Raw genomic sequence first — 27,097 nt, 5'->3', positions numbered from 1 at the left:
GTTGCAGTGATGTGTTGCTTTGGTTTTCCCCTTTCCGAAGCTGCCGCTCTCTCCATCTCCCGGAGGAGAAGAAGCGGCTTCTTGGCGCGAAGATCATTGTGCCAGTTGCAGGGCACAGGGCCTGTCGCAGTGCGCTCTGGAGATCCTGAAATCGGCCATCAAGAAGCTGGCCAAATGAGTTTAGTTTGCCAGGAAAAAGAACCGAGGTTGTTTTTCGGGGGCCTGTTGCTGAGAGTGGCCAGCTGGCTCCTGAAATTCAACAACACGCAGGATGTTTCCCAGACCCAAGCTGCAATCAGTTGCAACTCGGGCTAGTTTGGCAGTGCCAAGTGGGTCCTGTAATCTGCCATCAAGAACCGGGCTTGGTGAGTTTGTTTGCCAGGAAAAGGAGTGAGGTTTTTATTCAGGGGCCTGTGGCTGGATTGACCAGCTAGCTCCTGAAATTCAACAATACACAAGATGGTTCCCAGACCCAAGCTGGCACCAGTTGCAATTCAGGCTGGTTTGACAGTGCCAAGTGGCTCCTGCAATCACCCATCAAGAACCGGGGCAGGTGAGTTTAGTTAGCCAGGGAAAATTGGTCAGCATTTCTAGTTGGGGTCTGTGGCCCGGAGTGGCAGGCAGGCTCCTGAAATTCCGCAATATGCAGGATGGTTCCCACACCCAAGCTGGCACCAGTGCCAAGTCAGGTTGGTTTGACAGTGCCAAGCGGCTCCTGCAATCTGACATCAAGAATTGGAGCAAATGAGTTTAGTTTGCTATTGAAGTGAAGGGAGACGACCATCCGATTGATGAGCATCGACTCCAATTTGTTGATCAAATCAGGCACCTTTTATAACATAAAATATTATAAATACATAATATGCATAATTCACTTCATGCATATTGCAAAATCTGAGCTCCCGATAGGCTGTAGAGAAAACTTCAACTCCTCCTTTTGTTTACAGTACCTGAGGTTTGTTTATTGAAACCAAGATCAATGTTCTCAGCATGATATGAAAAGTTCTCAAAACCTTTATATCTGTTCCCAGAACGGCCATCTGTTCCCAGAGCAGCCAAGGACAGAATATTTGCCTGTTTTTGAGAAAACGGTCTGAGAATCTTGTTGTTTATATAAAACGTGGCTGAGAACAGAAAGAGAGAACAGAATCAAGCCTGGGAACTGCTGCTTTACAGCGGCCTTTTATTTTTCCCTTAGCTGAATACCTTCATGGCCTCTTTCTTTAAGCCATGTTTGAACTAGGCTCTCCACAGTTTGCCAGTAAAAAGGAGCTAGGTTTTTATTCGGGGGCCTGTGGCTGGTTTGACCGGGTTGCTCCTGAAATTCCACAATACGCAGGAGGGTTCCCAGACCGAAGCTGGCACCAGTTGTAACTCGGGCTGGTTTGACAGTGCCAAGTGGCTCCTGCAACCTGCCACCAATAACCAGGGAGGTGAATTTGGTTTGCCAGGTAAAAAGACCGAGGTTCTTTTTCGGGGGCCTATGGCTCGGAGTGGATGGCTGGCTCCTGAAATTCCACTTTACGCAGGATGGTTCCCAGACTCAAGCTGGAACCTGTGCCAAGTCGGGCTGGTTTGACAGTGCCAAGCAGCTCTTGCAATCTGCCATCAAGAACTGGGGGTGGTAAATTTTTTTTACAAGGGAAAAGGACAGAGGTTTGTTTTCGGCGCCTGTGGCAGGAGTGACCTCCTCTCTCCTGAAATTCCATAACACGCAGGATGGTTCCCCTACCCAAGCTGGCAGCAATTGCAACTCGGGCTGGTTTGACAGTGTCAAGTGGCTTCTGCAATATTCCATCAAAACCTGGGCAGGTGAGTTTAGTTTGCCAGGAAAATGGGCAAGCATTTCTGTTAGGGAACTGTGGCCGGAGTGGCTGGCTGTCTCCTAAAATTCCACAATATGCAGGATGGTTCCCAGACTCAAGCTGGCACCAGTGCCAAGTCAGGCTGGTTTGACAGTGCCAAGTGGCTCCTGCCATCTTCCATCAAGGACTGGGGATGGTGAGCTGTGTTTGATAGGAAAAATACCAAAGCAGCAGGGTTTTAATTCGTGATCCAGCGGCCAGGGTGGCTTTTTCGCCAAAGACTCTTGTGCCGGTCGAAAAGCATTGTGCCGATTGCGGTGAGGTCCGGTGCATGGCTTCTGCCGAAAGACGCCCGGGACCGGCGCCTAGTTTTGGAGAGCTCAGTATCTTCATCTTTAGCATCTCCTGTAGCCTATACTTGAGCAAAAAGCGTTTCCACTATGTCTGGCAAGGATAAACTGTGTGTGTTCAGAAAAATCTCAGATCGTGCTCTAGAGGTTGCACGCAGGTCTGTAGAGTGTTTTGCAGGAAGCAAAAGAAAGTTGTCCAAAACTCCTTCCGTTCAAATGTTAATGTGTTTGAAAAAGGCAGGAGAGTGGCAAGGTACCGTTTTCTATCAGTTTGGTAGCTGCACACACAATCCCATTTTTGTGAGGCTTCCTTTTTCGCTCTTCGGAAGCTGCCTCTCTCTCTGTCTCTGGAGGCGAAGAGGCGGCTTCTTCGGGAGAAGAGCATTGTGCCGGTCGCAGAGCATTGGGCCGGTTGCTGTGTGCTCTGGCCCGTTGCTTCTGCTGAAATACGCCGGGTAGTGGCGTCTAGCTTCAGAGAGCTCTGTATCTTCGTCTTTGGCGTCTCTTGTCGCACACATGTAAGCAAAATGCTTTTCCACTTTGTCTCGAAAGGAGAAACTGTGCCTGTTTAGAAAACATCTCCTATCGTGTTCTAGAGGTTGCACGCAGGTCTGCTGAGTGTTTTGCGAGAGGCAAAAGAAAGTTGTCTAAAACTCCTTCCATTCGAAAGTTAATGTGTTTGGAAAAGGCAGGAGAGTAGCAAAGTACTGTTTCTATCATTTTGCAAGCTGCACGCACAATCGCAGTGATGTTCGGCTTCGTTGTTCTCCTTTTGGAAGCCACTGCTTTCTATGTCTCTCAGAAGTGAAGAAGCAGCTTCTTCATGAGAAGAGCATTGTGCCAGTCGCAGAGCATGGAGCCTGTCGTGGTTCGCTCTGGAGATCCTGAAATCAGCCATCAAGAATCTGGCCAAGTGAGTTTAGTTTACCAGGAAAAAGGAGCGAGGTTCTTTTCGGAGGCGTGCTGCGGAGAGTGGTCGGCTGCTTCTGAAATTCAGCAATACGCAGGATTATTCCCACACCCAAGCAGGCACCTGTGCCAAGTCGGGCTGGTTTGACAGTGCCAAGAGGCTTCTGCAATCTTCCATCAAGAACCGGGGATGGTGAGTTTTGTTTGCCAGGGAAAATGGGACAGCATTTCTGTTGGGTCCTGTGGCCGGGAGTGGCCTGCTGGCTTCTGAAATTCTGAAAAAGGTGAAGAAGTAAGCTGCACAACACTGGGATTGTGTGCGCAATTTGCAAACTGATAGAAAATAGCACCTTACCACTCTCCTGCCTTTTCCAATCAAATTCACATTCAAGTGGAAGGCGCTTTGGACAACTTTTTTTTTCCTCTTGCAAAATGCTCTGCAGACCAACAATGGCTCCTACACAGGAGAGGCCAGGACAGAAATGTCTTGCTGGACTATACCTCCCCACAATACCTTATCAGCTGCCCTACCAACATTGCCACAATATCTTTTACTTCCCAAGCCAGGAAAGGCACTCCAAGTCACTTGGCTTTGCCTTGCCTCCAGCACCTTGCCTCGTTTTCCTTGCTTAGCCTACCATAGCTTTTCTTGCTTGCCTATGTCTGCCTTGCCTAGCCCTACAAATAACTTCCTGGCTTTGTTTTACCTTGCCTAACACTCTTTGCCTTGCCTTCCATGCAGATAAGGCAATGCAAAGCAAGTGTAGGCAACTGTAGGCAAGTCAAGGGAGAGGTTTGCAAGACTGAAGCTGTGAGGGGAAGCCAATGGAATGGTAGGTGAGAGAAGTCCCAGAAGTTGGAGGCAAGGCTGGGCATAGGAAGTAATGGTAACAGGAAACGGCAGGTCAAATGTGAGGCATGGGTATGCAAGGGAATGCAAAGCAATGGAGAATCAGCAGGGCAAGGGAAGGAAACTATTGGGTTGCCAGAGCAAGGCAAGTGGCCGGTCCATTCAAAGATTGTTGGTACACAAAAGCGGCCCTGACAGACCGCTCTGTCCGGCCTTGATCTTGCATGGGCCATCTCTAATGTGCACCTAAGACACTTGGGTTGCCTGCTTTCCTTTGTATGCAAAAGAACTGTCATTCTGCTCCTGAAGCCCAAGGGTGAAAGATGAATTTTGTGTCCAAAATTCAAGACATGTAAGCATAGATGTCAGAAGAAAGCTGTCAGGACAGATAGGTGTGCTTGCACGTGACCTCCTCCAGGCATCCTCTCACATGGTCCTGAAACACTGGGGCCTTGAAAAAAAAAAAACAGTGGAAGCCTGGAGAATCCTAGGAGAAGCAGGCAGGGCAGTGCAATTAAAGAAATTCCACAAAAAGAGAGGAGGTGAATGCCAGGTGGGGGACTGGTGACCAAGGTAATGCAAGGCAAGGAAGGGGTTCAAGGGCAAGGCAAGGCAAGTGGTGGCTTTGCCAGGCAACACAAAAGAGAGGGAGGCAAGGCAATAAGAGTCCTAGAAGGAGAGGGAAATGAAAGATTGGAGCTGGACAACTGGGAAGGAAAAGAAGGATAGGTGAGCAAGTCAATGCAAGGCACTGGGTTGGTATCAAGGGCAAGGGAAGGACATGCATGGGTCAGGAAGGCAAAGGAAAAGAAAGGAATGGTCAGCAATGACAAGGAAATGTAAGATTGGATAGGAAGGGCAAGGCAATGTGCGGGAGGAATAGGCAACACAATGGGTATCTTAACAGGAAATGTCCATCCACAGCAAGGTCAGGAGAAAAGTGGTAGAGAGGTCAAGGTGGGAAATAGGTGAGTGAGTGCAGCTAAGAAAGAAAGAAAGAAAAGAAGTGCATAGCTCTCATGTGTGTGCGTGCATGTGTGTGTGTGTGTGGTTGAAGTTTGCAGGATGTAAAGCAAAGAAAGCTGTCTCTTGATTCTGAAGTGAATGGATGTTTTTGAACATAAGTGTCAAAGTCCAAGCAACCTTTTCATCCTAGTACATCTGTGTGTGTGAGACATAGCCAGAAACTTTTCCATTTAGGTTCAGACTGCAAGAAGGACATAGAATGTGATGGTGTGAATAGCTGAGCAGGAAAGCACATCACATGAGCATGTTTCAACAGAAGCAGTTTGTGCGAGAAGGAGATGGACGCTTGGGACTCCAGCAATATAGCAATGCTGAGAAGCTGAGAAGCAAATTGCAATGCCTCGGTGCGTGCTCTGAAAATAAAAGCCTGCAAGGAAAAGGCAAGGGGACAGGTCAGTGAAAGCCTTCTGTCCTGGTACACTGAGCTGTTTGAAGGTGGACCGCTGTTTAGTTTCACTAAGGATTCAGCAACACGGACAGAATGTGCTTGTCCGTGTAGGTGAGAAGGAAAGTGAGAATCACCGGTACATTTGGCAGAGTTTCAAGGCTGAGAGGAGAAGATGTTGGCCAGGCCTGGATTTTGGCTGTGGAACTTGTTTCAAGGAAGAGGCTGCTGAATTGTTTAAGCTTTTGGGAATCTGCAAGAGTGAAAGACTATGCTGGTACCTCATTAAACTAATGATTGCTGATCATCTGGCGGAATCTATGACATAAACCAGAAGTGAAATTTCCCCCCATTCGCACCAGTTTTTTTACCTTTTCATCCAACAGCCTGAGTGCTTTTGAGGCAGCTGTCAAATGGCTTGCCTTGAAAGCTAGAAGTATCCTGCAATAGGCAGTATGGGTCCCAGACCCAAGCTGACACCAGTGCCAAGTCGTGCTGGTTTGACAATGCCAAGTGGCTCCTGAAATCTTCCATCAAGATCCGGGCCAAGTGAGTTTAGTTTGCCAGGATAAAGTAGCGAGGTTTATATTCCTGGGCCTTTGGCTAGGTATGGCCAACGGGCCCCTGAGGTTCAGCAGTACGCAGGATGGTTCCCAGACCCAAGCTGGCACCAGTGCCAAGTCAGGCTGGTTTGACAGTGCCATGTGGCTCCTGCAATCTGCCATCAAGAACCAGGCAAAGTGAGTTTAGTTTGACAGGAAAAAGGAGCGAGGTTTTTATTCGGATGCTGTTATGGTCCACCCGAAATGAACGGGTGACGAATGATTTTTGGGTGCAAAAATAAAATAACCAACATAGGCACAGGGGTTTTGCAGTAACAAACCAACAAGATGCAATTTATTGATGGTAACCACAGCTAAATATGCCTTAGGTTAGAGGATCCGGGGAAGAGAAGGATAGGATAAGGGAAAAAGGAAGGAAAGAAGGTTAGAGAATGGGGTATAGCTACCAAGACGTGATGTCTTCGGGGTCCCACCGCCAATGCTCGCTGGTACACGCCTTGGGGAGATCTCGGAGAGGCAGTCGAACCGAACCCCAGATATACTGTTCTTGGTTGGGGGAAGGGTGGCCGAAATTATGTTTCCATGGAGGGGAAAAGGATAGATTATTCCATTGTTTTCATGGCCGAATGCTCCCAGGTACGTTTACTCTGGGCAGGTTCTCCCCCTTCCCTGAGGTGGGAGGGGGTACAGTCCCAGTCTCTGGAAGGAGGTGGCCAGGGGGGTGCCATGGGGGTGCCAATAGGGTGCCAGTAGGGTGCCAGAGGGGTTCTTGGTTCTTTGATGAGGGGATTCGCATCTCTGTTAGTCCGCCACATTGGTTGAAGACAGGCAAGAGGGGTCTTCTCTTGGAGGGGAGGGGAGCCACCCCAGAGCTCAGTCCAGCCAGGCCTGAAGTTTGGAAGAAAGCCCAGTTTCATTGTTCAGAACAGGGCAGCATGCCCCCTTCGAGTACAGCATGGCATGTTCTGCAGACACCATTTGTAAACATGCTAAATATGCATGAGACTTTCTTTCCCAACTGGCTCAACAGTTTTTAACCCTTCGGTGGTCTCATGACAATTGTGAGGCAAAAACTGAAGGATTTCCGGATGGACTTCCACAGATGCCAGTTGCTGAGAGTGGCCAGCTGGCTCCGGAAAATCAACAATACGCAGGATGGTTCTCAGACCCAAGCTGGCACCAGTTGCAAGTCGGGCTGGTTTGACAGTGCCATGTGGCTCCTGCAATCTGCCATCAAGAACCGGGGATGGTGAGTTTTGTTTGCCAATGAAAATGGGCCAGTATTTCTCTTCGGAGGTCTGTGGCTGGAGCGGCTGGCTGGCTCCTGAAAATCCACAATACGCAGGATGGTTCCCAAGCACAAGGTAGGACAAGTTGCAGTTTGGTTTGACAGTGCCAAGTGTCTCCTGCAATGGGCCATCAGTTTCCGGAGAAGGTTAGTTTTTTTAAAAGGAAAATGGCAGAGGGCTGAGTTCAAGGGCTCCTGTGGCTGAGTGTGGCCGGCTGGTTCTTGAAACTCCGCATTACGCATGATAGTTCCCAGACCCAAGCTGGCACCAGTTGCAACTCGGGTTGGTTTGACAGTGCCAAGTGGCTCCTGCAATCTGCCATCAAGAACTGGGACAGGTGAATTTTGTTTGCCAGGAAAGAAAAGCAAGGCTTTTACCTGGGGGCCTGTGACTGAGATTTGCTATCTATCTCCTGAAATTACGCAACACGCTGGATGGTTCCCAGACCCCAGCTGGCACCAGTGCGAAGTCAGGCTGGTTTGACAGTGGCATGTGGCTCCTGCAATCTGCCATCAAGACCTGGGCCAAGTGAGTTTAGTTGTCCAGGAAAAAGGAGCGAGGTTTTTATTCGGATGCCAGTTGCTGAGAGTGGCCGACTGGCTCCAGAAATCCTGCAATAGACAGGATGGTTCCCAGACCCAAGCTGGCACCACTTGAAAGTCGGGCTGGTTTGACAGTGCCAAGTGGCTCCTGCAAACTGACATCAAGAATCGGGGATGGTGAGTTTTGTTTGGCAGAGAAAAGAGCCGAGGTTTGTGTTAGGCTCCTATGGGGAAAATGGCCCTCTGGCTCCTGAAATTTTGTAATACGCAGGATGGGTCCCAGACCCAAGCGGGCACCAGAGACAAGTTGGTCTGGTTTGACACTGCCAAGTGGCTCCTGCAATCAGCCTTCAAGATCTGGGACAGATGAGTTTTTTTTGCCAGCTTAAATGGGTCAGCATTTCTGTTTGGAGGCCTTCTGCTGGAGAGGCCGGCTGGCTCCTGAAATTCCTCAATACGCAGGATTGTTCCAAGACCTAAGCTGGCACCAGGGCCTAGTTGGGCTGCTTTCACGGTGCCAAGTGGCTCATGCAATCAGCCATCAAGAACCGGGGATGGTGAGTTTGTTTGCCAGGGAAAATGGGCCAAAATCTTTTCTTGGTCGCCTGTGGCTCAGAGTGGCTGACTGGCTCCTGAAATCGTGCAATAGGCAGGATGGTTCCCTGACCCAAGCTGGGACCAGTTGCAACTCAGGCTGGTTTGACAGTGCCAAGTGGCTTTTTCAATCTGCCATCAAGATCTGGGCAGGCAATTTTTTTTTGCCAGGGGAAATGGGCCAAAATTTTTCCTGGGCACCTCTGGCTGAAAGTGTCCAGCTGGCTCCTGAAATTCCACTATAGGCAGGATGGTTCGCAGACCCAAGGTGGGACCAGTTGCAACTCAGACCGGTTTGACACTGCCAAATGGCTCCTGCAATCTGCCATTTGGATCCAGGGATGGTGAATTTTGTTTCCCAGAAACGAAGAGTGAGGTTTTTATTCGGAGTCCTGTGGCCGGAATGGCCAGCTGGCTCCTGAAATTCCGCATAAGGCAGGATGGTTCCCAGACCCAAGCAATGACCGGTTGCAACTCCCACTGGTTTGACAGCTCCAAGTGGCTCCTGCAATCTGCCATAAGATCTGGGGCAGGTGAGTTTTCTTTGTCGGAAAAAAGGTGCTTGGATTTGATTCACGAGCCTGTTACGGGGAGAGGCCAGCTGGATCCTGAGTATCCACTATACGCAGGATGGTTCCCAGACCCAAGATGGAACCAGTTACCACTCAGACTGGTTTGACGGGTGGTCAAAGGGCAGTTGCAATCTGCCATCAAGGACCGGGAATCCTTAGGTTTTTTGCCTGGAAAAATGGCCAAAGTTGATTTTCGGGGCCTACCCCGGGAGTGTCCAGTTGACTCCAGAAATTCCGTATTATACTGGATGGTGCCCAGACATAAGCTGGCACCAGTGCCAAGTCGGGCTAGTTTGACAGTGCCAAGTGGCTCCTGCCATCTACCATCAAAAACTGGGCATGGTGAGATTGGTTTGATAGGTAAAAGAGCAAAGGTTTTTATTCAGGGCCTACGATTCCAGTGGCCGGCTGGCTCCTGAAATTCTGCCATACACAGGATTGTTCCAGACCCAAGCTGGCACCACTGCCAAGTCGGGCTGGTTTGACTGTGCCAAGTGGCTCCTGCAACCAGCCATCATGATATGGGGATGGTGAGTTTTTTGCCAGGGAAAACGGCCAAAGTTTTTTTGGAGCCCATGCCGGGAGAGGCCAGGTGGCTCCTGAAATTCTGCACTATATACGCAGGATTGTTCCCAGACCCAAGCTGGCACCAGTTGCAACTCTGGCTGTTTTGACAGTGCCAAGTGGCTCCTGCAATCTGACATCAAGAATCGGGGATGGTGAGTTTTGTTTACAAGGGATATGGGCCAGCATTTCTGTTTGGGGGCCTTTGGGGACCTGTGGCTCCTGAAATTCAGCATTAGGGAGGATGGTTTCCAGACCCAAGCTGGCACCACTGCCAAGTCGGACTGGTTTCACAGTGCCAAGTAGCTCTTGTAATCTGCCATCAAGAACCGGGAATCCTTAGTTTTTTTGCCTGGGAAAATGGCCAAAGTTTATTTTCGGGGCCTACCCCAGGAGTGTCCAGTTGGCTCCTGAAATTCCACATTATACTGGATGTTTTCTCAGACCCAAGCTGGCACCAGTGCCAAGTCGGGCTGGTTTGACTGTGCCAAGTGGCTCCTGCAATCTGCCATTAGAAACGGGGCAGGTGACTTTTGTTTGCCAGGAAAAAGGAGTGAGGGTATTATTCTGAGGCCTGTGGCCAGGAGTGGCCGGCTGGCCCCTGAGGTTCAGCAGTACGCAGGATGGTTCCCAGACCCAAGCTGGCACCAGTGCAAACACAGGCTGCTGTGCCAGTGCCAAGTGGCTCCTTCAATCCGCCATCAAGAACCGGGGATGATGAGTTTTGTTTGTCAGGGAAAATGGGCCAAAATGTTTTTCTGGATGCCCCTGTCTGAGAGTGGCCGACTGGCTCCATAAATTCCGCATTAGGCAAGATGGTTCCTGGGCCCAAGCTATAACTGGTTGCAACTGAGGCTGGTTTGACAGCGCCACATGGCTCCTGCAATCTGCCATAAGAACCAGGGCAAGTGACTTTTGCTTGCCAGGAAAAAGGTGCATCGATTTGATTCAGGAGCCTGTTCCCGGGAGTGGCCAGCTGGATCCTGAATTTCCAATAGAAGCAGGATTAGTTCCCAGACCCAAGCTGGCACCTGTTGCAACTCGGGCTGATTTGCAGTGCCAAGTTGCTCCTGCAATCTGCCATCAAGTTCTGGGACAGGTGAGTATTTTTTGCCATGTAAAAGGAGTGAGGGTTTTATTAGGGGGCTTGTGGACAGAATGGCCGGCTGGCTCCAGAAATTCCGCAATACACAAGATGGTACAGGACTGTCGTGGGGTGACAGCCTTCAGCCTTTATCCCAATATCGTGTGTTGTGTCTGGCAGCTGTGCCTTCTCCCCCCCCCCCCCCACCCCGGCCGTCTTGCTGTGGCCGGATGGGGAAGGGGGGGGGGGGGGGTGTGCCCAGGCACTTTCGTTTTTGGCTTTGGCTGCTTGGCTTGGCTAGCCGCTTGCTTGCTTGCTTGCTTGCTTGCTTTCTGTTTTTTTTTTTGCGCTGTTTTTTTTTTTTTCCCTTTTCTTTTGTTCTCTCTTTCTTACCCTCCCCTGAAGATACTGGACCGGCTCCGGACCTGACCTGAGAGCTCCAGGACACCCGAAGCCTGCGACAGAAGCTCGGCGCCCTCACAACACAGTCTGGTCCCTTTTCTTTTCTTGTGTTGGGGAGTGTTCTTTTTGTTACTTGTAAATAAATAGGTTTTGTTTTCCACTTTGCTCCTCCGAGGAATTCCTTCCCGAACCCGGTGTTGGGGGAGGGGTGGTTGGAGGTTTGTTTTGTTTTGGGGGGCTCCCTTTTGGAGATTTCCCCCTAATTTGTCCTAAACCAGGACAGTATCCTTTTTGGTGCGTTGGCCGGGAAATTCGGAGGCCAAAAAGAGTGGAAAAAAACCTATAACAATAATATTTTGGTTTTGGTTGTTTTGTGGGCATATTGGTGATTCATAATGTCATTTGGAGTGGAAGCTTGCCGGTTTTTCTGGTCCCTAGGGGCTTTTGAAGTTTTAATACCTTTGTGGTCCCTAGGGTTATTTCCTTACCCAAAAATAGCTCTGATGTTGTCCCTAATAAGTAGCTTTTGTAAGCGGGGGGCACTAACCAGAATAATCATTGTGCTGGCCTTATGTGTGATGATGTGTCGGATAACAATGCTGGACTTTATTTCAGGAATGTATGGATTGTTGTCATGGCTGTGTACTCAGTTTGTTTGGGGAGAAGAAGAGGAAGGGGCTTTTCAGCCTTTGTCTTCCTTCTTCTCCTACAAATTGTTGACATCTCTATTAGAAAATACTGAATTTCCCCTGAGTTTGAAAGAAACCATCTTTCTGGCATTTAATTTATTAAGCCTTGTCTATACTGTCTGGAGTGTATATAAAATGAAAGCTGAGATTTCTAGAGGGGTTAGAGAGACTCCTGATTCAGGAGTAAAACAAAGCAGGAAAAATCTTGACTAGAGTGGGAAATGGGAGGATATGGGCCAGACTTTAAAGGAATTTTCTGATCCAATAGACTGGGACTTTCCATCTGATCAAATTCAGAATCCAGTCGAGGTGGCAAAGTATTTGAGGGAGAAGTGCCATGGTAATACTAAGGAAGAAAGGATTAATGCAGTGAGCTGGGCCTTGGCGTTTGTTTACCGTACTCTGCTAGATACTGTGGAGCAGCAGATAGCAGAAAGGGAACAGGGAGATAAGTTAGTTACTATCCCAGTGACCCAGGCTGCAGCTAACATCCCAGGCTCCAGGCTAGCAGCTGAATCAGACAATAGGCCCCAAACCATGGCTGTTGCAGCTAATACAAGAGGTGGAAAGTGTAAAGGCAAGACCGATCGGAAGGTGGAGGATGATGACGATGATGCAGAAGAAGGACCCTCACCAAAATCAGAGGCCACATCAAGGGGCACAGAATCTGGAGCCAATATTGACTCCTTTTCTCTGAAGGACCTCAGAGGCCTAAGAAAGGATTACAGACGACAACCTGACGAATCTATAATTAGTTGGTTAGTCGCCTTTGGGATGCTGCAGGGGAAGTTACGATTTTGGATGGTACTGAAGTGAGGCATTTGGGATCCCTGTCACATGATCCTGCCATCGATCAAGGTGTGATGAGGGGGGCTAACCCTCACAGCCTCTGGGAACGGGTCCTAAGAAGCGTAGCAGAACGGTACCTGTGTACGGATGATCTCTATATGCAGCAGACACGGTGGAAGACCATAGAACAGGGGATCCAACGCCTGAGAGAGATGGCGGTCGCAGAGCTCATTTTCTCAGATGACACAACAACTAGGAATCCGGACCTGGTACCATGCACTCCGGTAATGTGGAGGAAACTTGTGCGACTTGGGCCACCTGAATACGCTTCTGCCCTAGCAATAATGAAGCGAGATGATACATATGAGACTGTGCTCGATATGGCAAAGAAGCTTCGAGCGTACGCAGATGCTGTGCATGGCCCAACTCATGCCAGAATTGCAGCAGTGGAAACCCGACTGCAGAAACTAGAAGACAAAATAGAGGAGAATCATAAGAAACTCCGGGAAGAGATCAAGGAGGACCTTATTCAAATCTCAGCCGTACAAATTAGAAGCCCTGGTGTCCAACGCCGGCGCTCCTTTGATGGGGAGAGAAGGTACATCCCACGGGCTGAGTTATGGTTTTTCCTGCGTGAGTCTGGAGAAGACATGAGGAGATGGGATGGAAAACCCACCGCTGCTTTGGCACAACGGGTGCGTGATTTGAAGAAAAGAGAAAGTATCACCAAAAAGATAGCAGCTCCGGTCGCTCGTAGCCGAGATGTTAAGTATGACGATGACGATGACATGTCCGATCCCCTTGAAGGAACTTCCAAGGCATGTGCCCAAGGAAAGAAGGACAATCTGGCTTAGAGGGGCCCTGCCTCCAGCCAGGAAGAGGCACGGGAGAACCGGGTTTTTTGGAAGGTGTGGATCAGATGGCCTGGCACATCAGAGCCACAAGACTATGAAGCATTGGTTGACACTGGATCACAATGTACCTTAATGCCATCGGAACACGTGGGGACAGAACCTGTTTCCATTGCTGGAGTGACGGGGGGATCACAACAGTTGACTTTGTTGGAAGCTGAGGTGAGCTTGACTGGGAAGGAGTGGCAGGAACATCCGATTGTGACTGGTCCAGAGGCTCCGTGTATTTTGGGCATAGACTTCCTCCGGAATGGCTACTACAAAGATCCTAAGGGATTCAGGTGGGCTTTTGGAATAGCTGCAGTGGGGATAGAGGGTATTAAACAATTGAATACCTTGTCTGGACTATCAGAGAACCCATCTGCAGTAGGACTCTTGAAGGTAGAGGAGCAGCGAGTGCCAATTGCCACCTCAACAGTGCACCGCAGGCAGTACCGGACGAATCGAGATGCCGTGATCCCCATCCACAAGATGATTCGAGAACTGGAGAGCCAAGGGGTGGTCAGTAAAACCCACTCAGCCTTTAACAGCCCTATCTGGCCCGTGCGAAAATCTGACGGAGAATGGAGATTGACTGTGGACTATCATGCCTTGAATGAGGTGACTCCACCACTGAGTGTGGCTGTACCGGACGTACTGGAACTGCAGTACGAGCTGGAGTCCAAGGCAGCAAAATGGTACGTGACTATTGATATAGCTAACGCATTTTTCTCCATCCCTCTGGCAGCAGAATGCAGGCCTCAGTTTGCTTTTACATGGAGGGGAGTGCAGTATACCTGGAACCGATTGCCCCAGGGGTGGAAACACAGTCCTACCATCTGTCATGGACTGATCCAGGCTGCACTAGAAGAGGGTGAGGCTCCAGAACATTTACAATATATTGATGATATCATTGTTTGGGGGAACACGGCAATAGAAGTGTTCGAAAAAGGAGAGAAGATAATTCATATTCTCCTGGACGCCGGATTTGCCATTAAGAAGAGCAAAGTCAAGGGACCTGCCCGAGAAATTCAGTTCTTGGGGGTGAAGTGGCAAGATGGACGGCGTCAGATTCCTGCGGATGTTATTGACAAAATCACTGCTATGTCCCCACCAACTGATAAGAAGGAGACACAAGCTTTCTTAGGTGCTATAGGTTTCTGGAGGATGCACATGCCTGAGTATAGTCAGATTGTGAGACCCCTTTATTTGGTTACCCACAAGAAGAACGACTTCCACTGGGGCCCTGAGCAGCAGCAAGCTTTCGTCCAGATCAAGCAGGAGATCGCTCATGCTGTAGCCCTTGGTCCAGTCAGGACAGGACCAGATGTGAAGAACGTGCTCTACTCTGCAGCCGGGAGCCATGGTCTGTCCTGGAGCCTTTGGCAAAAGCTACCTGGCGAGACCCGAGGCCGACCATTGGGATTTTGGAGTCGGAGCTACAGGGGGTCTGAAGATAACTATACTCCAACAGAAAAGGAAATCTTGGCCGCCTATGAAGGAGTCCAAGCCGCCTCGGAGGTGATTGGTACAGAGGCACAACTCCTTCTCGCACCCCGACTACCGGTGCTGGGATGGATGTTCAGAGGAAAGGTTCCCTCTACCCACCATGCCACCAGTGCTACTTGGAGTAAGTGGATTGCCCTCATTACGCAGCGCGCTCGAATTGGGAAGTTAAATCGCCCTGGGATTCTAGAAATAATTACAAATTGGCCCGAAGGTGAAAGCTTTAGTGTCGCAGATGAGGAGCCAGAGCCAGTGACCCGGGTTGAGGAAGCTCCGCCATACAATCAGTTGCCAGTAGAAGAAACACGTTACGCCCTATTCACTGATGGTTCTTGTCGTGTCATAGGGATGAAACGGAGGTGGAAAGCAGCTGTATGGAGTCCCACTCGATGGGTTGCAGAGGCTACTGAAGGAGAGGGTGAATCCAGTCAATTTGCTGAAATCAAAGCTATTCAACTGGCCCTAGGTATTGCAGAGAGAGAGAAGTGGCCAAGGCTCTATTTGTATACTGATTCTTGGATGGCAGCCAACGCTCTATGGGGATGGCTGAAGAGATGGAAAGAGGCCAACTGGCAGCGCAGAGGAAAACCAATTTGGGCTGCGGAAGAGTGGAAGGATATCGCTACTCGGTTAGAGAAATTACCTGTGAAGGTTCGCCATGTAGATGCCCATGTCCCCAGAAGTAGAGCTAATGAAGAGCAGCAAAACAACCAGCAAGTACATCAGGCTGCAAAGATAGGGGAGTTGAAGATAGATCTCGACTGGGAGCATAAGGGAGAGTTATTCTTAGCACGATGGGCCCACGATGCCTCAGGCCACCAGGGTAGAGATGCCACCTATAAGTGGGCACGAGACCGAGGGGTGGATCTAACCATGGACAGTATCTCTCAGGTTATTCGTGACTGTGAGACGTGCGCTGCCATTAAGCAGGCCAAGCGACTGAAGCCCCTCTGGTATGGGGGGCGGTGGTCTAAGTACAAATACGGGGAGGCCTGGCAGATTGATTACATCACACTGCCCCAGACACGCCAGGGCAAGCGCTATGTACTAACCATGGTAGAAGCCACCACAGGATGGTTGGAAACCTACCCTGTGTCCCATGCTACAGCCCGTAACACTATCTTGGGCCTTGAGAAGCAGGTCCTTTGGAGGCACGGTACTCCCGAGAGAATTGAGTCGGATAATGGAACTCATTTTAAAAACAATCTTATTAATACTTGGGCTAGGGAACATGGCATCGAGTGGGTATACCATATCCCCTATCATGCACCAGCTGCAGGGAAGGTGGAAAGGTACAATGGATTGTTAAAAACCACCTTAAAAGCATTGGGTGGGGGGTCTTTAAGAAACTGGGAGCAGCATTTGGCAAAGGCTACCTGGTTAGTTAACACTCGAGGTTCCACCAACCGAGCGGGTCCTGCTCAGTCTGAGCTCCTTAATATAGTAGATGGGGATAAAGCCCCAGTGGCCCATGTCAGAGGTTTGTTGGGAAAGACAGTATGGATCAACCCTGCCTCGAGTACAGACAAACCCATCCGTGGGATTGTCTTTGCTCAAGGACCAGGTAATACATGGTGGATAATGCAGAAAGATGGAACAACACGGTGTGTACCTCAGGGAGACCTGATTGTGGGATGAGACTCATATATGAATGTCATTGTTTGTTGAATGTGAGACAGAAGGAAACTGTAAGTGTCAAAGGTCTGAGCAAGTAAGATGAGAGGAATGCGTAAGTGTCAAAGGTGTGAGTAAGTGAAATGAAAGTTTTTTATTGTATGTTCACGATATGGGATAAGGGGTGGAGTGTCGTGGGGTGACAGCCTTCAGCCTTTATCCCAATATCGTGTGTTGTGTCTGGCAGCTGTGCCTTCCCCCCCCCCCCCCCCCCCCCCCCGGCCGTCTTGCTGTGGCTGGATGGGGAAGGGGGGGGGGGGGGGGTGTGCCCAGGCACTTTCGCTTTTGGCTTTGGCTGCTCGGCTTGGCTAGCTGCTTGCTTGCTTGCTTGCTTGCTTTCTGTTTTTTTTTTTTTTGTGCTGTTTTTTTTTTTTCCCTTTTCTTTTGTTCTCTCTTTCTTACCCTCCCCTGAAGATACTGGACTGGCTCCGGCCCTGACCTGAGAGCTCCAGGACACCCGAAGCCTGCGACAGAAGCTCGGCGCCCTCACAACACAGTCTGGTCCCTTTTCTTTTCTTGTGTTGGGGAGTGTTCTTTTTGTTACTTGTAAATAAATAGGTTTTGTTTTCCACTTTGCTCCTCCGAGGAATTCCTTCCCGAACCCGGTGTGGGAGAGGGGTGGTTGGAGGTTTGTTTTGTTTTGGGGGGCTCCCTTTTGGAGATTTCCCCCTAATTTGTCCTAAACCAGGACAAGGACTCAGGCTGGAACCAGTTGCAACTTGGCCTGGTTTGACAGTGCCAAGTGGCTCCTTCAACCTGCCATAAGAACCAGGGCAGGTAACTTTTGTTTGTCAGGAAAAAGGAGTGAGGTTATTATTTCGTGGCCTGTTGCCTGGAGTGGCCAGCTGGCTCCTGAAATTCCACAATACACCCGATGGATTCCAGACCCAAGCTGGCACCAGTGCAAACACGGGCTGGTGTGACAGTGCCAAGTCGTTCTCGCAATCTACCATCAAGAACTGGAGATGCTGAGTTTTTTTGCCAGGGAAAAGGGCAGAGGTTTTTATTCAGGGCCTATGGCTGGAGTGGCCTGCTGGCTCCTGAAATTCCACAATATGCAGGATGGTACCCAGACTCAAGCTGGTACCATTTGAAACTTGGGTAGGATTGACAGTGCCAATTTCCTCCTGGAATCTTCCATCAAGGACCCGGGCAGGTGAGTTTTGTTTGCCAGGAAAAACGAGCCTCTGAATACAGAGGCTTTTGGTAAGAGATGCTGGCTGGCTCCAGAAATTCCACAATACGCAGGATGGTTCCCAGATGCAAGTTGGGACCATTTACAACTCAGGCTGTTTTGACAGTGCCAAGTGGCTCCTGCAATCTGCCATCATGAACCGGGGAAGGTGAGTTTTGTTTGACAGGAAAAGGGAGCAAGGGTATTAATTCGAGCTCAGTGGCCGGGCATGGCCGGCCGGCTCATGAAATTCAGCAATACGCAGGATGGTTCCCAGACCCAAGCTGGCACAATTTGCAACTCGGGCTGCTTTGACAGTGCCAAGTTCCTTCTAGAATCTGCCATCAAGAACCAGGGATGGTGAGGTTTTTTTGCTTGGGAAAATGGCTGAAGTTTCTTTTAAGTGCCTATTCCTGTAGTCGCCACCTGGCTCCTGAAATTCCATATTACTCAGGATGGTTCCCAGATGCAAGCTGGCACCAGTGCCAAGTTGTTCTGGTTTGACAGTGCCAAGTGGCTCCTGCAATCTGCCATCAAGAACCAGGGCAGGTGAGTTTTTTTCATCACGGACAATGGCTCAGGTTTTTATTCGGGGCCTGTGTCTGGAGTGGCCAGCCGGCTCCTGAAATTCCGCATTATACGTAGGATGGTTCCCAGACCCAAGCTGGCACCAGTGCCAAGTCAGAGTGGTTTGACAGTGCCAAGTGGCTCCTGAAATCTTCCATGAAGAACCAGATATGATGAGTGTAGAGAGCTTTGTGCACAGTTGGTTAACTGAGAAAAGTCACGTCGACTTAATGCCACTAGTTAAGCTTGAAGGGGACAAGCATAGAACCCTGTAGTCAGTGTCCAATAACAGGCAAGGACATGGTGCCCTTGGTGCAACAGAAGGATAGGGGAGAGCCTCTTTGGCAGAAATACAAAGAAAAGTTTCAATAAAATATCCACAAGAATGCAGAAGTAGGCGTAGTTGGCTGATAAGTAACTAGCCAATAGTGAGCTCACCTTTGCAATATGTATGAGCCTAATTAACACTGACACAAAGATGTGTGCCTATCAGTAAGGATTTGAGATTTGCTGATCACTCATATTGCGTGCCGCATTTCTCCCGCCGGTCCCAACAACATGGTGACCCCGACGTGATATCAGTAACGGCCACCACGGGGGATCGGTGAAGGAGTTTGGGTCCTGTCGCAGCAAGGACGGCGAAAAAGCACCGCTGAAAACGGGGGAGGTTCCGCTCCCTGGGTGACTTCAAAGGAAGGCCTGGCCGATACGTGCTGCTGCGACCTTGTGGAGCTGCAACAACGCTGACGTTTTTAAAATGGAAAGGCAAGCAGCATATGATTTATTTTCTGGCTTTTTAAAAAAGCAACAGGTTAAGGGCATAAATTTGCAGAAAGAGCTTCATGGGTTATTAGCTTACGGGTATGCACAGGGATTTTTTCAAAATCCTCATACAGTTTATGAATTAAGTGAGTGGCAAAAGTTTGGAGATAAGCTGTGGGAGGCTGTTTTAGATGATGATAAAACTGCAAAGAAGTTAAGGAAGTTATGGCGAGTGCTGCATGAGTTAGTACAATATCAGGTAGAAAAGAAGGCAGCACAGCAAGCTACTGTGGCTCATGGTAAGAATAAAAGTTATAGAGATTGGTCAGATTGCCCATTCCACATCCACAGTTATCTTGCCACCAACATCGACTCCTGCTTCACGCAGCAACTCACCCCCCATAACAGCACCATCCGCATCGCCTGTGCCCTGGCCAGACCCTCCACTCCCTCTCCTAGCAATGAGCCGATCCCTGGGGCAGAGAGTGACCTAGCGGGGGCCATTGCACAAGAGCGGAGGAAGGCATGGGCAGCGGTAGCAAAAGAGATCATGGATTCGGGGGATAGTGAGGCTATGGCAGCAGCTATAGAAGTGGCTTGCCCGGTGGTGTATACTCCTCTGGACAGGGGTGGATTACAGGCAGCAATTACTGCCCTAGATTGGAAACTGTTGTCGCAGTTACGGTCCACAGTTAGTCAGTTTGGGGTGACCGGTGAGCCCACAAAGCAAATGCTTGACTATATTTGGGGGACCCAGGTGTTATTGCCAGCCGATTGTAGAGGAATTGCGAAGCTTATTTTTACTCAACATCAGCAGCTTCTGTTTAATGCACATTGGCAAGCACTCTGCCAGGAGTGCATAGCAGTGGTACGGCAACCAGGTGACCCTTTACATGGGGTAACCTTAGATGAATTATTGGGCATAGGGGCTTTTGCTCAAACAGAAGCACAAGCGTTAATCAGTCCTGATAAATGTCGAGAGGCTATGCGACTGGTGAGGCTGGCTATAGGTAGGATAAAAGAACCAGGCGGGGTTCCCTCATACATGGGTATAAAGCAAGGAAGGGATGAATCGTTTGGATCTTTTATAGATAAGGTGACTGCTGCTATCGAGCAAGCTGGCGTGGCAGATTTCATGAAAGGGGCCCTTCTCAAACAGTGTGCCATTCAAAATAGAAACCAGGCTACGAAAAGTGTGTTAAACACCCTAGGAGCTAATTGGACTATAGAAGAAGCTTTAGAACGCATGGCAAATGTGCCCGTAGGGAGTCAGGCGATGTTAGTAGAAGCTATTAGAGAGCTAGGGACAGGATTGAAGGAGCAGGCAGTAGCATAGCAGAGCCAAGTCCTTGCTGCCCTTGCGCCCCTACAGGCAGCAAGTCCATGATCTCCATCTACTGGCTGATTTAAATGTTACTGGTGCGGAGGCATGGGACATACCCGGCGAGCCTGCCAAGCAGCTAGCGTCTGGTGTCACAGCTGTCGCTCAGATACCCACAACACCGGAGCCTACCAACACCGCTCAGGAAACGGGAGGCCCAGCACGCCCAACAGCCGCCGCGCCCAGACACAAGTAGCAGCTGTCAACACCTCAGCCCAGCCCCCCTTCAACCAGCCACCGCCGGGAGCCTCGGGCTGGATGTGGCAGCCTCAGTAGCGGTAACACTGATGACCACCCAACCGGAAAAGGTCCCGACTGGAATAAAGGGACCAATCATCATTGATGGACAGCCTATGAGAGCTTTGCTTTTGGGGCGATCTTTAGTTACCATGATGAGATTATTTGTTTTAACAGGGGCAATTGACGCTGATTTTACTGGGGAAATTTGTGTTATGGTACAGACTCCTTTTCCACCGATACGAATTGAGAAAGGACAGAGGATAGCTCAATTAGTTCCATTAGAACAAATGACTAAAACATTACCCCCTCATCAATCTGTTGCCTTCTGATACAAGGCCTGGTTTCAGGAAGCAGCACGGCGACCCCCTTCCCCGGGGTCGCTCGGGCCTAAGAAACACGCGGACACCAATATGGTGGAGGATCAAAGGCCTTTATTCTCTCTTCTCGTGGGGTTTTATAGTCTAAGGAGCTTCTACATCAGGTGGGGGTCTGTCTTTACCATCTATGGTTAGTAGGGATGGAAAAGTTACCTGGGCAAGTGGAAAATTACCGGAATCCGGTTCAGGGGGCTACATTCCTATGTTAATTTTCTTATCTAAGGGGGCAGGGGCCCTGTCTTCCCGTAACATCACGAGATCTTCCGAACGCCAGGCCCTATCTGCTACATCTCCCCCCCCTTTTTCACAAATGAATGAGGTAGTCATACACTGAAATGAGGTATAAGTTTGTAGTTCCATAAGGAAAAGGGGGTTTGGTAAATCTGAGTAAGTTTTCGCCAGTCAAGGTTAGAACTTGTGGCTGGCAGTGTTCCCTGGTTGGATTCGCCGCCCGATGAACAGGATGTTGGCCCGTTCCAGGCGGGCCTGAACGAATGAGACCAGCTTGTTCAGCAGGCAAGGTCCGAAGGTAACCGCTAGAAGCAGCAATGCCAGTGGACCTATTAGGGTAGAAATCAGAGTGGTTAGCCATGGTGATTGATTGAACCAGGACTCGAACCAGCCCTGTTGGGCTTCTCTGTCCTTCTGCCTCTGAGCCAGTCTGTTTCTGAGTTCTGCCATGGAGTCTCTTACGACTCCTGTGTGGTCTGCATAGAAGCAGCACTCCTCTCTCAAGGCGGCACACAGGCCCCCTTGCTGCATGAACAGGAGGTCCAGACCTCGCCTGTTCTGCAAGACCACTTCCGAGAGAGAGGAGACTGACTTCTCCAGGAAGGAGATGGATTTCTCGATCCTTTGCAGGTCCTCGTTGATGGTCATTTGCAGCTGGGACAGTCCTTGGTGCTGTGTCGCTAGGGCTGAGACACCCGTTGCCATTCCTGCTGCTCCTAAACCGAGCAGCATTGCGATCTCTTTTGTGGAGTCGGCTGGGTTCCTCAAAAAGGTGGTACACTTCTTCGTCTGAGTGGTACAGGACCCTAGGAACAATCAGAACTTGGACACAAAAGTCGTTAGAGTCATCAAATTTGGCAAGGGACACACAGGGACTCACTCCAGATCGCTGGCAAACCCACATCCCAGGTGCGGATGGGACTACCCACTTATTGTTTTTCCTGTTAGGCTTGACAACTTTGGTGCAGACGTTGCCTCTCCGCCTAGCTAGGGTTTCATTGCCAAAGCATCTGCCCTGGCCTGTGACCTGGCTCAGGGTGATTCCTTTGCGAGGGGTTTCCCATCTGCACTGGTGAGGGGCATCAGCTGTGGAGTAACTGAAGGGAGTGTTTAAAGCGATTCCTTCATAAAAGGGAGGTTTGACATCGTAGCAAAGCCAGCAGGATTCGGTTAGGTTAGGGTTGGATTCATTCAGGGATATAAAGGTAGCTTCTAACATACGAAGGATTGGGTCTGAGTCCGACCTGGCAGCGCGGTCTGTCTGAAAGACTTCTGCATGGCCGGTTGGGACTTTGCTAACTCTAGTGGGTAGGGTTTTAGGGTAGGTTGCGTTTTTCCCTTTTGGCACGCTTTTAATCACTTTGTTTGGTCCGACTGCTTAGCCATTGCACTGTAAGCGGGGATGCAAAATTGACTGCTCTCTGTGAGGGCACAGGGCACAAGGGTCTCTTGCCCCTCTGGGGGTCGCCGTGGCTGGGCCGCTGCATCGGGGTGTCTTCCCGCAGCTCCTACGGATCCCTCTCGGGCGTGCTCGGAGCAAGGATGCTGCCAGGGAAAGCTATGCCGGCTGGGGGAGGTCCTTGCCCTATAAGGACCTAATTTGAATAGAGCGCTCTGATTGGTCTCCCGCTCCACTGCAGGGGCCGCCCCTTCTCCCCCCTCGACCGTGCATGCGTTGTCAAGCAGACTGATTGCATCTCCGCCCCCCACCTCTTCCCTTCCACCCTTGCCATGCGGTTCGGCGCCACCTTCAAACGCAAACGGCGGCGGCGAGTCCCCGCCGGTCCCGGCGGGGTTCGGCAATCTGGCCGCACTCCGCGCCCGCTCTGCCTGTCCCCGGCAGAAGAGCTGCGCGTGCCGCGCTGCGTCCCGCACTGGGCTGGCGGCCGGCGGGGAAGGGACGGATAGAGAAACCGCGGATTTTTCGGAAGGTTCCGCGGGGGGGCTGGGACCCGGCGGGCTCCGCGAGAGGGTCAGGGGGTCCCCTGGGGGCTCCGGGGGGTCCCCCGGGGGCTCCGGGGGGTCTGGGCTCGGGCTCGGGAAGGGGTGGAACGCGCCTGGCCCTGGCATATTCCCGCATTCAATCCGATCGCTCTCAGACACTGTGTGCGTCGCAGCCCCCGCCCCCCGCTTTACTGCAAGAAATAAACGTATATGGGCGACTTTCCACGTCTCCTGTTCTTCTAATGCCTTGCGTAGGGCCTCTTCTCCTTTCCCCACGCTTTGAGGCTTTTACCACTGCCTGAGGACTTAGTATCATCCGCTAAGGCGGCAGTGCGCTTCTCCCACACTTCCGAATATAATATATTTACCGGACGTTCGATCGTCCCGAGCTCTAGGAGCCTTGCAATAGCAAGATTAGAATTCCTGAGCTCACCCTTAATTTTACATTCTATCCCAAACTGTGCATGTACGACCTTTGCATAGGATTCCATGTTCCTTGCTGGTCCAGGGGCGTCCCCCTCGCTGCAGTCGGAACCCGCCGCTGCAGCCGCTGCTTCCCGTCCAGGCGAATCCCCGTTCCCCGGGCGCTGATCGGCTTCGCGGGTTTTCGGCACCAGATGTTGCCTTCTGATACAAGGCAGGCGGCCTGGTTTCAGGAAACAGCACGGCGACCCCCTTCCCCAGGGTCGCTCGGGCCTAAGAAACACGCGGACACCAATGTGGTGGAGGATCAAAGGCCTTTATTCTCTCTTCTCGTGGGGTTTTATAGTCTAGGGGGCTTCTACGTCAGGTGAGGGTCTGTCCTTACCATCTATGGTTAGTAGGGATGGAAAAGTTACCTGGGCAAGTGGAAAATTACCGGAATCCGGTTCAGGGGGCTACATTCCTATGTTAATTTTCTTATCTAAGGGGGCAGGGGCCCTGTCTTCCGGTAACATCACGAGATCTTCCGAAGGCCAGGCCCTATCTGCTACATCACCCCCTCCTTTTTCACAAATGAATGAGGTAGTCATATACTGAAATGAGGTATAAGGTTGTAGTTCGATAAGGAAAAGGGGGTTTGGTAAATCTGAATAAGTTTTCGCCAGTCAAGGTTAGGACTTGTGGCTGGCAGTGTTCCCTGGTTGGATTCGCCGCCCGATGAACAGGATGTTGGCCCGTTCCAGGCGGGCCTGAACGAATGAGACCAGCTTGTTCAGCAGGCAAGGTCCGAAGGTAACCGCCAGAAGTAGCAATGCCAGTGGACCTATTAGGGTAGAAATCAGAGTGGTTAGCCATGGTGATTGATTGAACCAGGACTCGAACCAGCCCTGTTGGGCTTCCCTGTCCTTCTGCCTCTGAGCCAGTCTGTTTCTGAGTTCTGCCATGGAGTCTCTCACGACTCCTGTGTGGTCTGCATAGAAGCAGCACTCCTCTCTCAAGGCGGCACACAGGCCCCCTTGCTGCATGAACAGGAAGTCCAGACCTCGCCTGTTCTGCAAGACCACTTCTGAGAGAGAGGAGACTGGCTTCTCCAGGAAGGAGATGGATTTCTCGATCCTTTGCAGGTCCTCGTTGATGGTCATTTGCAGCTGGGACAGTCCTTGGTGCTGTGTCGCTAGGGCTGAGACACCCGTTGCGTTCCTGCTGCTCCTAAACCGAGCAGCATTGCGATCTCTTTTGTGGAGTCGGCTGGGTTCCTCAAAAAGGTGGTACACTTCTTCGTCTGAGTGGTACAGGACCCTAGGAACAATCAGAACTTGGACACAAAAGTCGTTAGAGTCATCAAATTTGGCAAGGGACACACAGGGACTCACTCCAGATCGCTGGCAAACCCACATCCCAGGTGCGGATGGGACTACCCACTTATTGTTTTTCCTGTTAGGCTTGACAACTTTGGTGCAGACGTTGCCTCTCCGCCTAGCTAGGGTTGCATTGCCAAAGCATCTGCCCTGGCCTGTGACCTGGCTCAGGGTGATTCCTTTGCGAGGGGTTTCCCATCTGCACTGGTGTGGGGCATCAGCTGTGGAGTAACTGAAGGGAGTGTTTAAAGCGATTCCTTCATAAAAGGGAGGTTTGACATCGTAGCAAAGCCAGCAGGATTCGGTTAGGTTAGGGTTGGATTCATTCAGGGATATAAAGGTAGCTTCTAACATACGAAGGATCGGGTCTGAGTCCGACCTGGCGGCGCGGTCTGTCTGAAAGACTTCCGCATGGCCGGTTGGGACTTTGCTAACTCTAGTGGGTAGGGTTTTAGGGTAGGTTGCGTTTTTCCTTTTGGCACGCTTTTAATCACTTTGTTTGGTCCGACTGCTCGGCCATTGCACCGTAAGCGGGGATGCAAAATTGACCGCTCCCTGTGAGGGCACAGGGCACGAGAGTCTCTTGCTCTCCTGGGGGTCGCCGTGGCTGGGCCGCTGCATCGGGGTGTCTTCCCGCAGCTCCTACTCGGGCGTGCTCGGAGCAAGGATGCTGCCAGGGAAAGCTATGCCGGCTGGGGGAGGTCCTTGCCCTATAAGGACCTAATTTGAATAGAGCGCTCTGATTGGTCTCCCGCTCCACTGCAGGGGCCGCCCCTTCTCCCCCTCGACCGTGCATGCGTTGTCAAGCAGACTGATTGCATCTCCGCCCCCCACCTCTTCCCTTCCACCCTTGCCATGCGGTTCGGCGCCACCTTCAAACGCAAACGGCGGCGGCGAGTCCCCGCCGGTCCCGGCGGGGTTCGGCAATCTGGCCGCACTCCGCGCCCGCTCTGCCTGTCCCCGGCAGAAGAGCTGCGCGTGCCGCGCTGCGTCCCGCACTGGGCTGGCGACCGGCCGGGAAGGGACAGATAGAGAAACCGCGGATTTTTCGGAAGGTTCCGCGGGGGGGCTGGGACCCAGCGGGCTCAGCGAGAAGGTCAGGGGGTCCCCTGGGGGTCCCCAAGGGGCTCCGGGGGGTCTGGGCTCAGGCTCGGGAAGGGGTGGAACGCGCCTGGCCCCGGCATATTCCCGCATTCAATCCGATCGCTCTCAGACACTGTGTGCGTCGCAGCCCCCGCCCCCCGCTTTACTGCAACAAATAAACGTATATGGGCGACTTTCCACGTCTCCTGTTCTTCTAATGCCTTGCGTAGGGCCTCTTCTCCTTTCCCCCACGCTTTGAGGCTTTTACCACTGCCTGAGGACTTAGTATCCTCTGCTAAGGCGGCAGTGCGCTTCTCCCACACTTCCGAATATAATATATTTACCGGACGTTCGATCGTCCCGAGCTCTAGGAGCCTTGCAATAGCAAGATTAGAATTCCTGAGCTCACACTTAATTTTACATTCTATCCCAAACTGTGCATGCATATCTGATACGACCTTTGCATAGGATTCCATGTTCCTTGCTGGTCCAGGGGCGTCCCCCTCGCTGCAGTCGGAACCGGCCGCTGGCAGCCGCTGCTTATCGTCCAGGCGAATTCCCGTTCCCCGGGCGCTGATCGGCTTCGTGGGTTTTCGGCACCAGATGTTGCCTTCTGATACAAGGCAGGCGGCCTGGTTTCAGGAAGCAGCACGACGACCCATTTCCCAGGGCCGCTCGGGCCTAAGAAACACGTGGACACCAATGTGGTGGAGGATCAAAGGCCTTTATTCTCTCTTCTTGTGGGGTTTTATAGTCTAAGGGGCTTCTACGTCAGGTGGGGGTCTGTCCTTACCATCTGTGGTTAGTAGGGATGGAAAAGTTACCTGGGCAAGTGGAAAATTACCGGAATCCGGTTCAGGGGGCTACATTCCTATGTTAATTTTCTTATCTAAGGGGGCAGGGGCCCTGTCTTCCCGTAACATCACGAGATCTTCCGAACGCCAGGCCCTACTGCTACATCAATCACAGTCCAGGGGGGAACGGGGCTTTGGCTCCACTGGAGGACTTACTCTGTTAACAATGAATTTAAACTATCAGCCAAAACGTGCTGTATTGATAGAGTATCAGGGTGAC

The sequence above is a fragment of the Zonotrichia leucophrys genome, chromosome 18, assembly GCF_028769735.1.
Source record: "Zonotrichia leucophrys gambelii isolate GWCS_2022_RI chromosome 18, RI_Zleu_2.0, whole genome shotgun sequence".
In the NCBI taxonomy this organism is placed as follows: Eukaryota; Metazoa; Chordata; class Aves; order Passeriformes; family Passerellidae; genus Zonotrichia; species Zonotrichia leucophrys.
The sequence above is the reverse complement of the archived record's forward strand: the minus strand, read 5'-3'. Positions refer to the sequence as shown.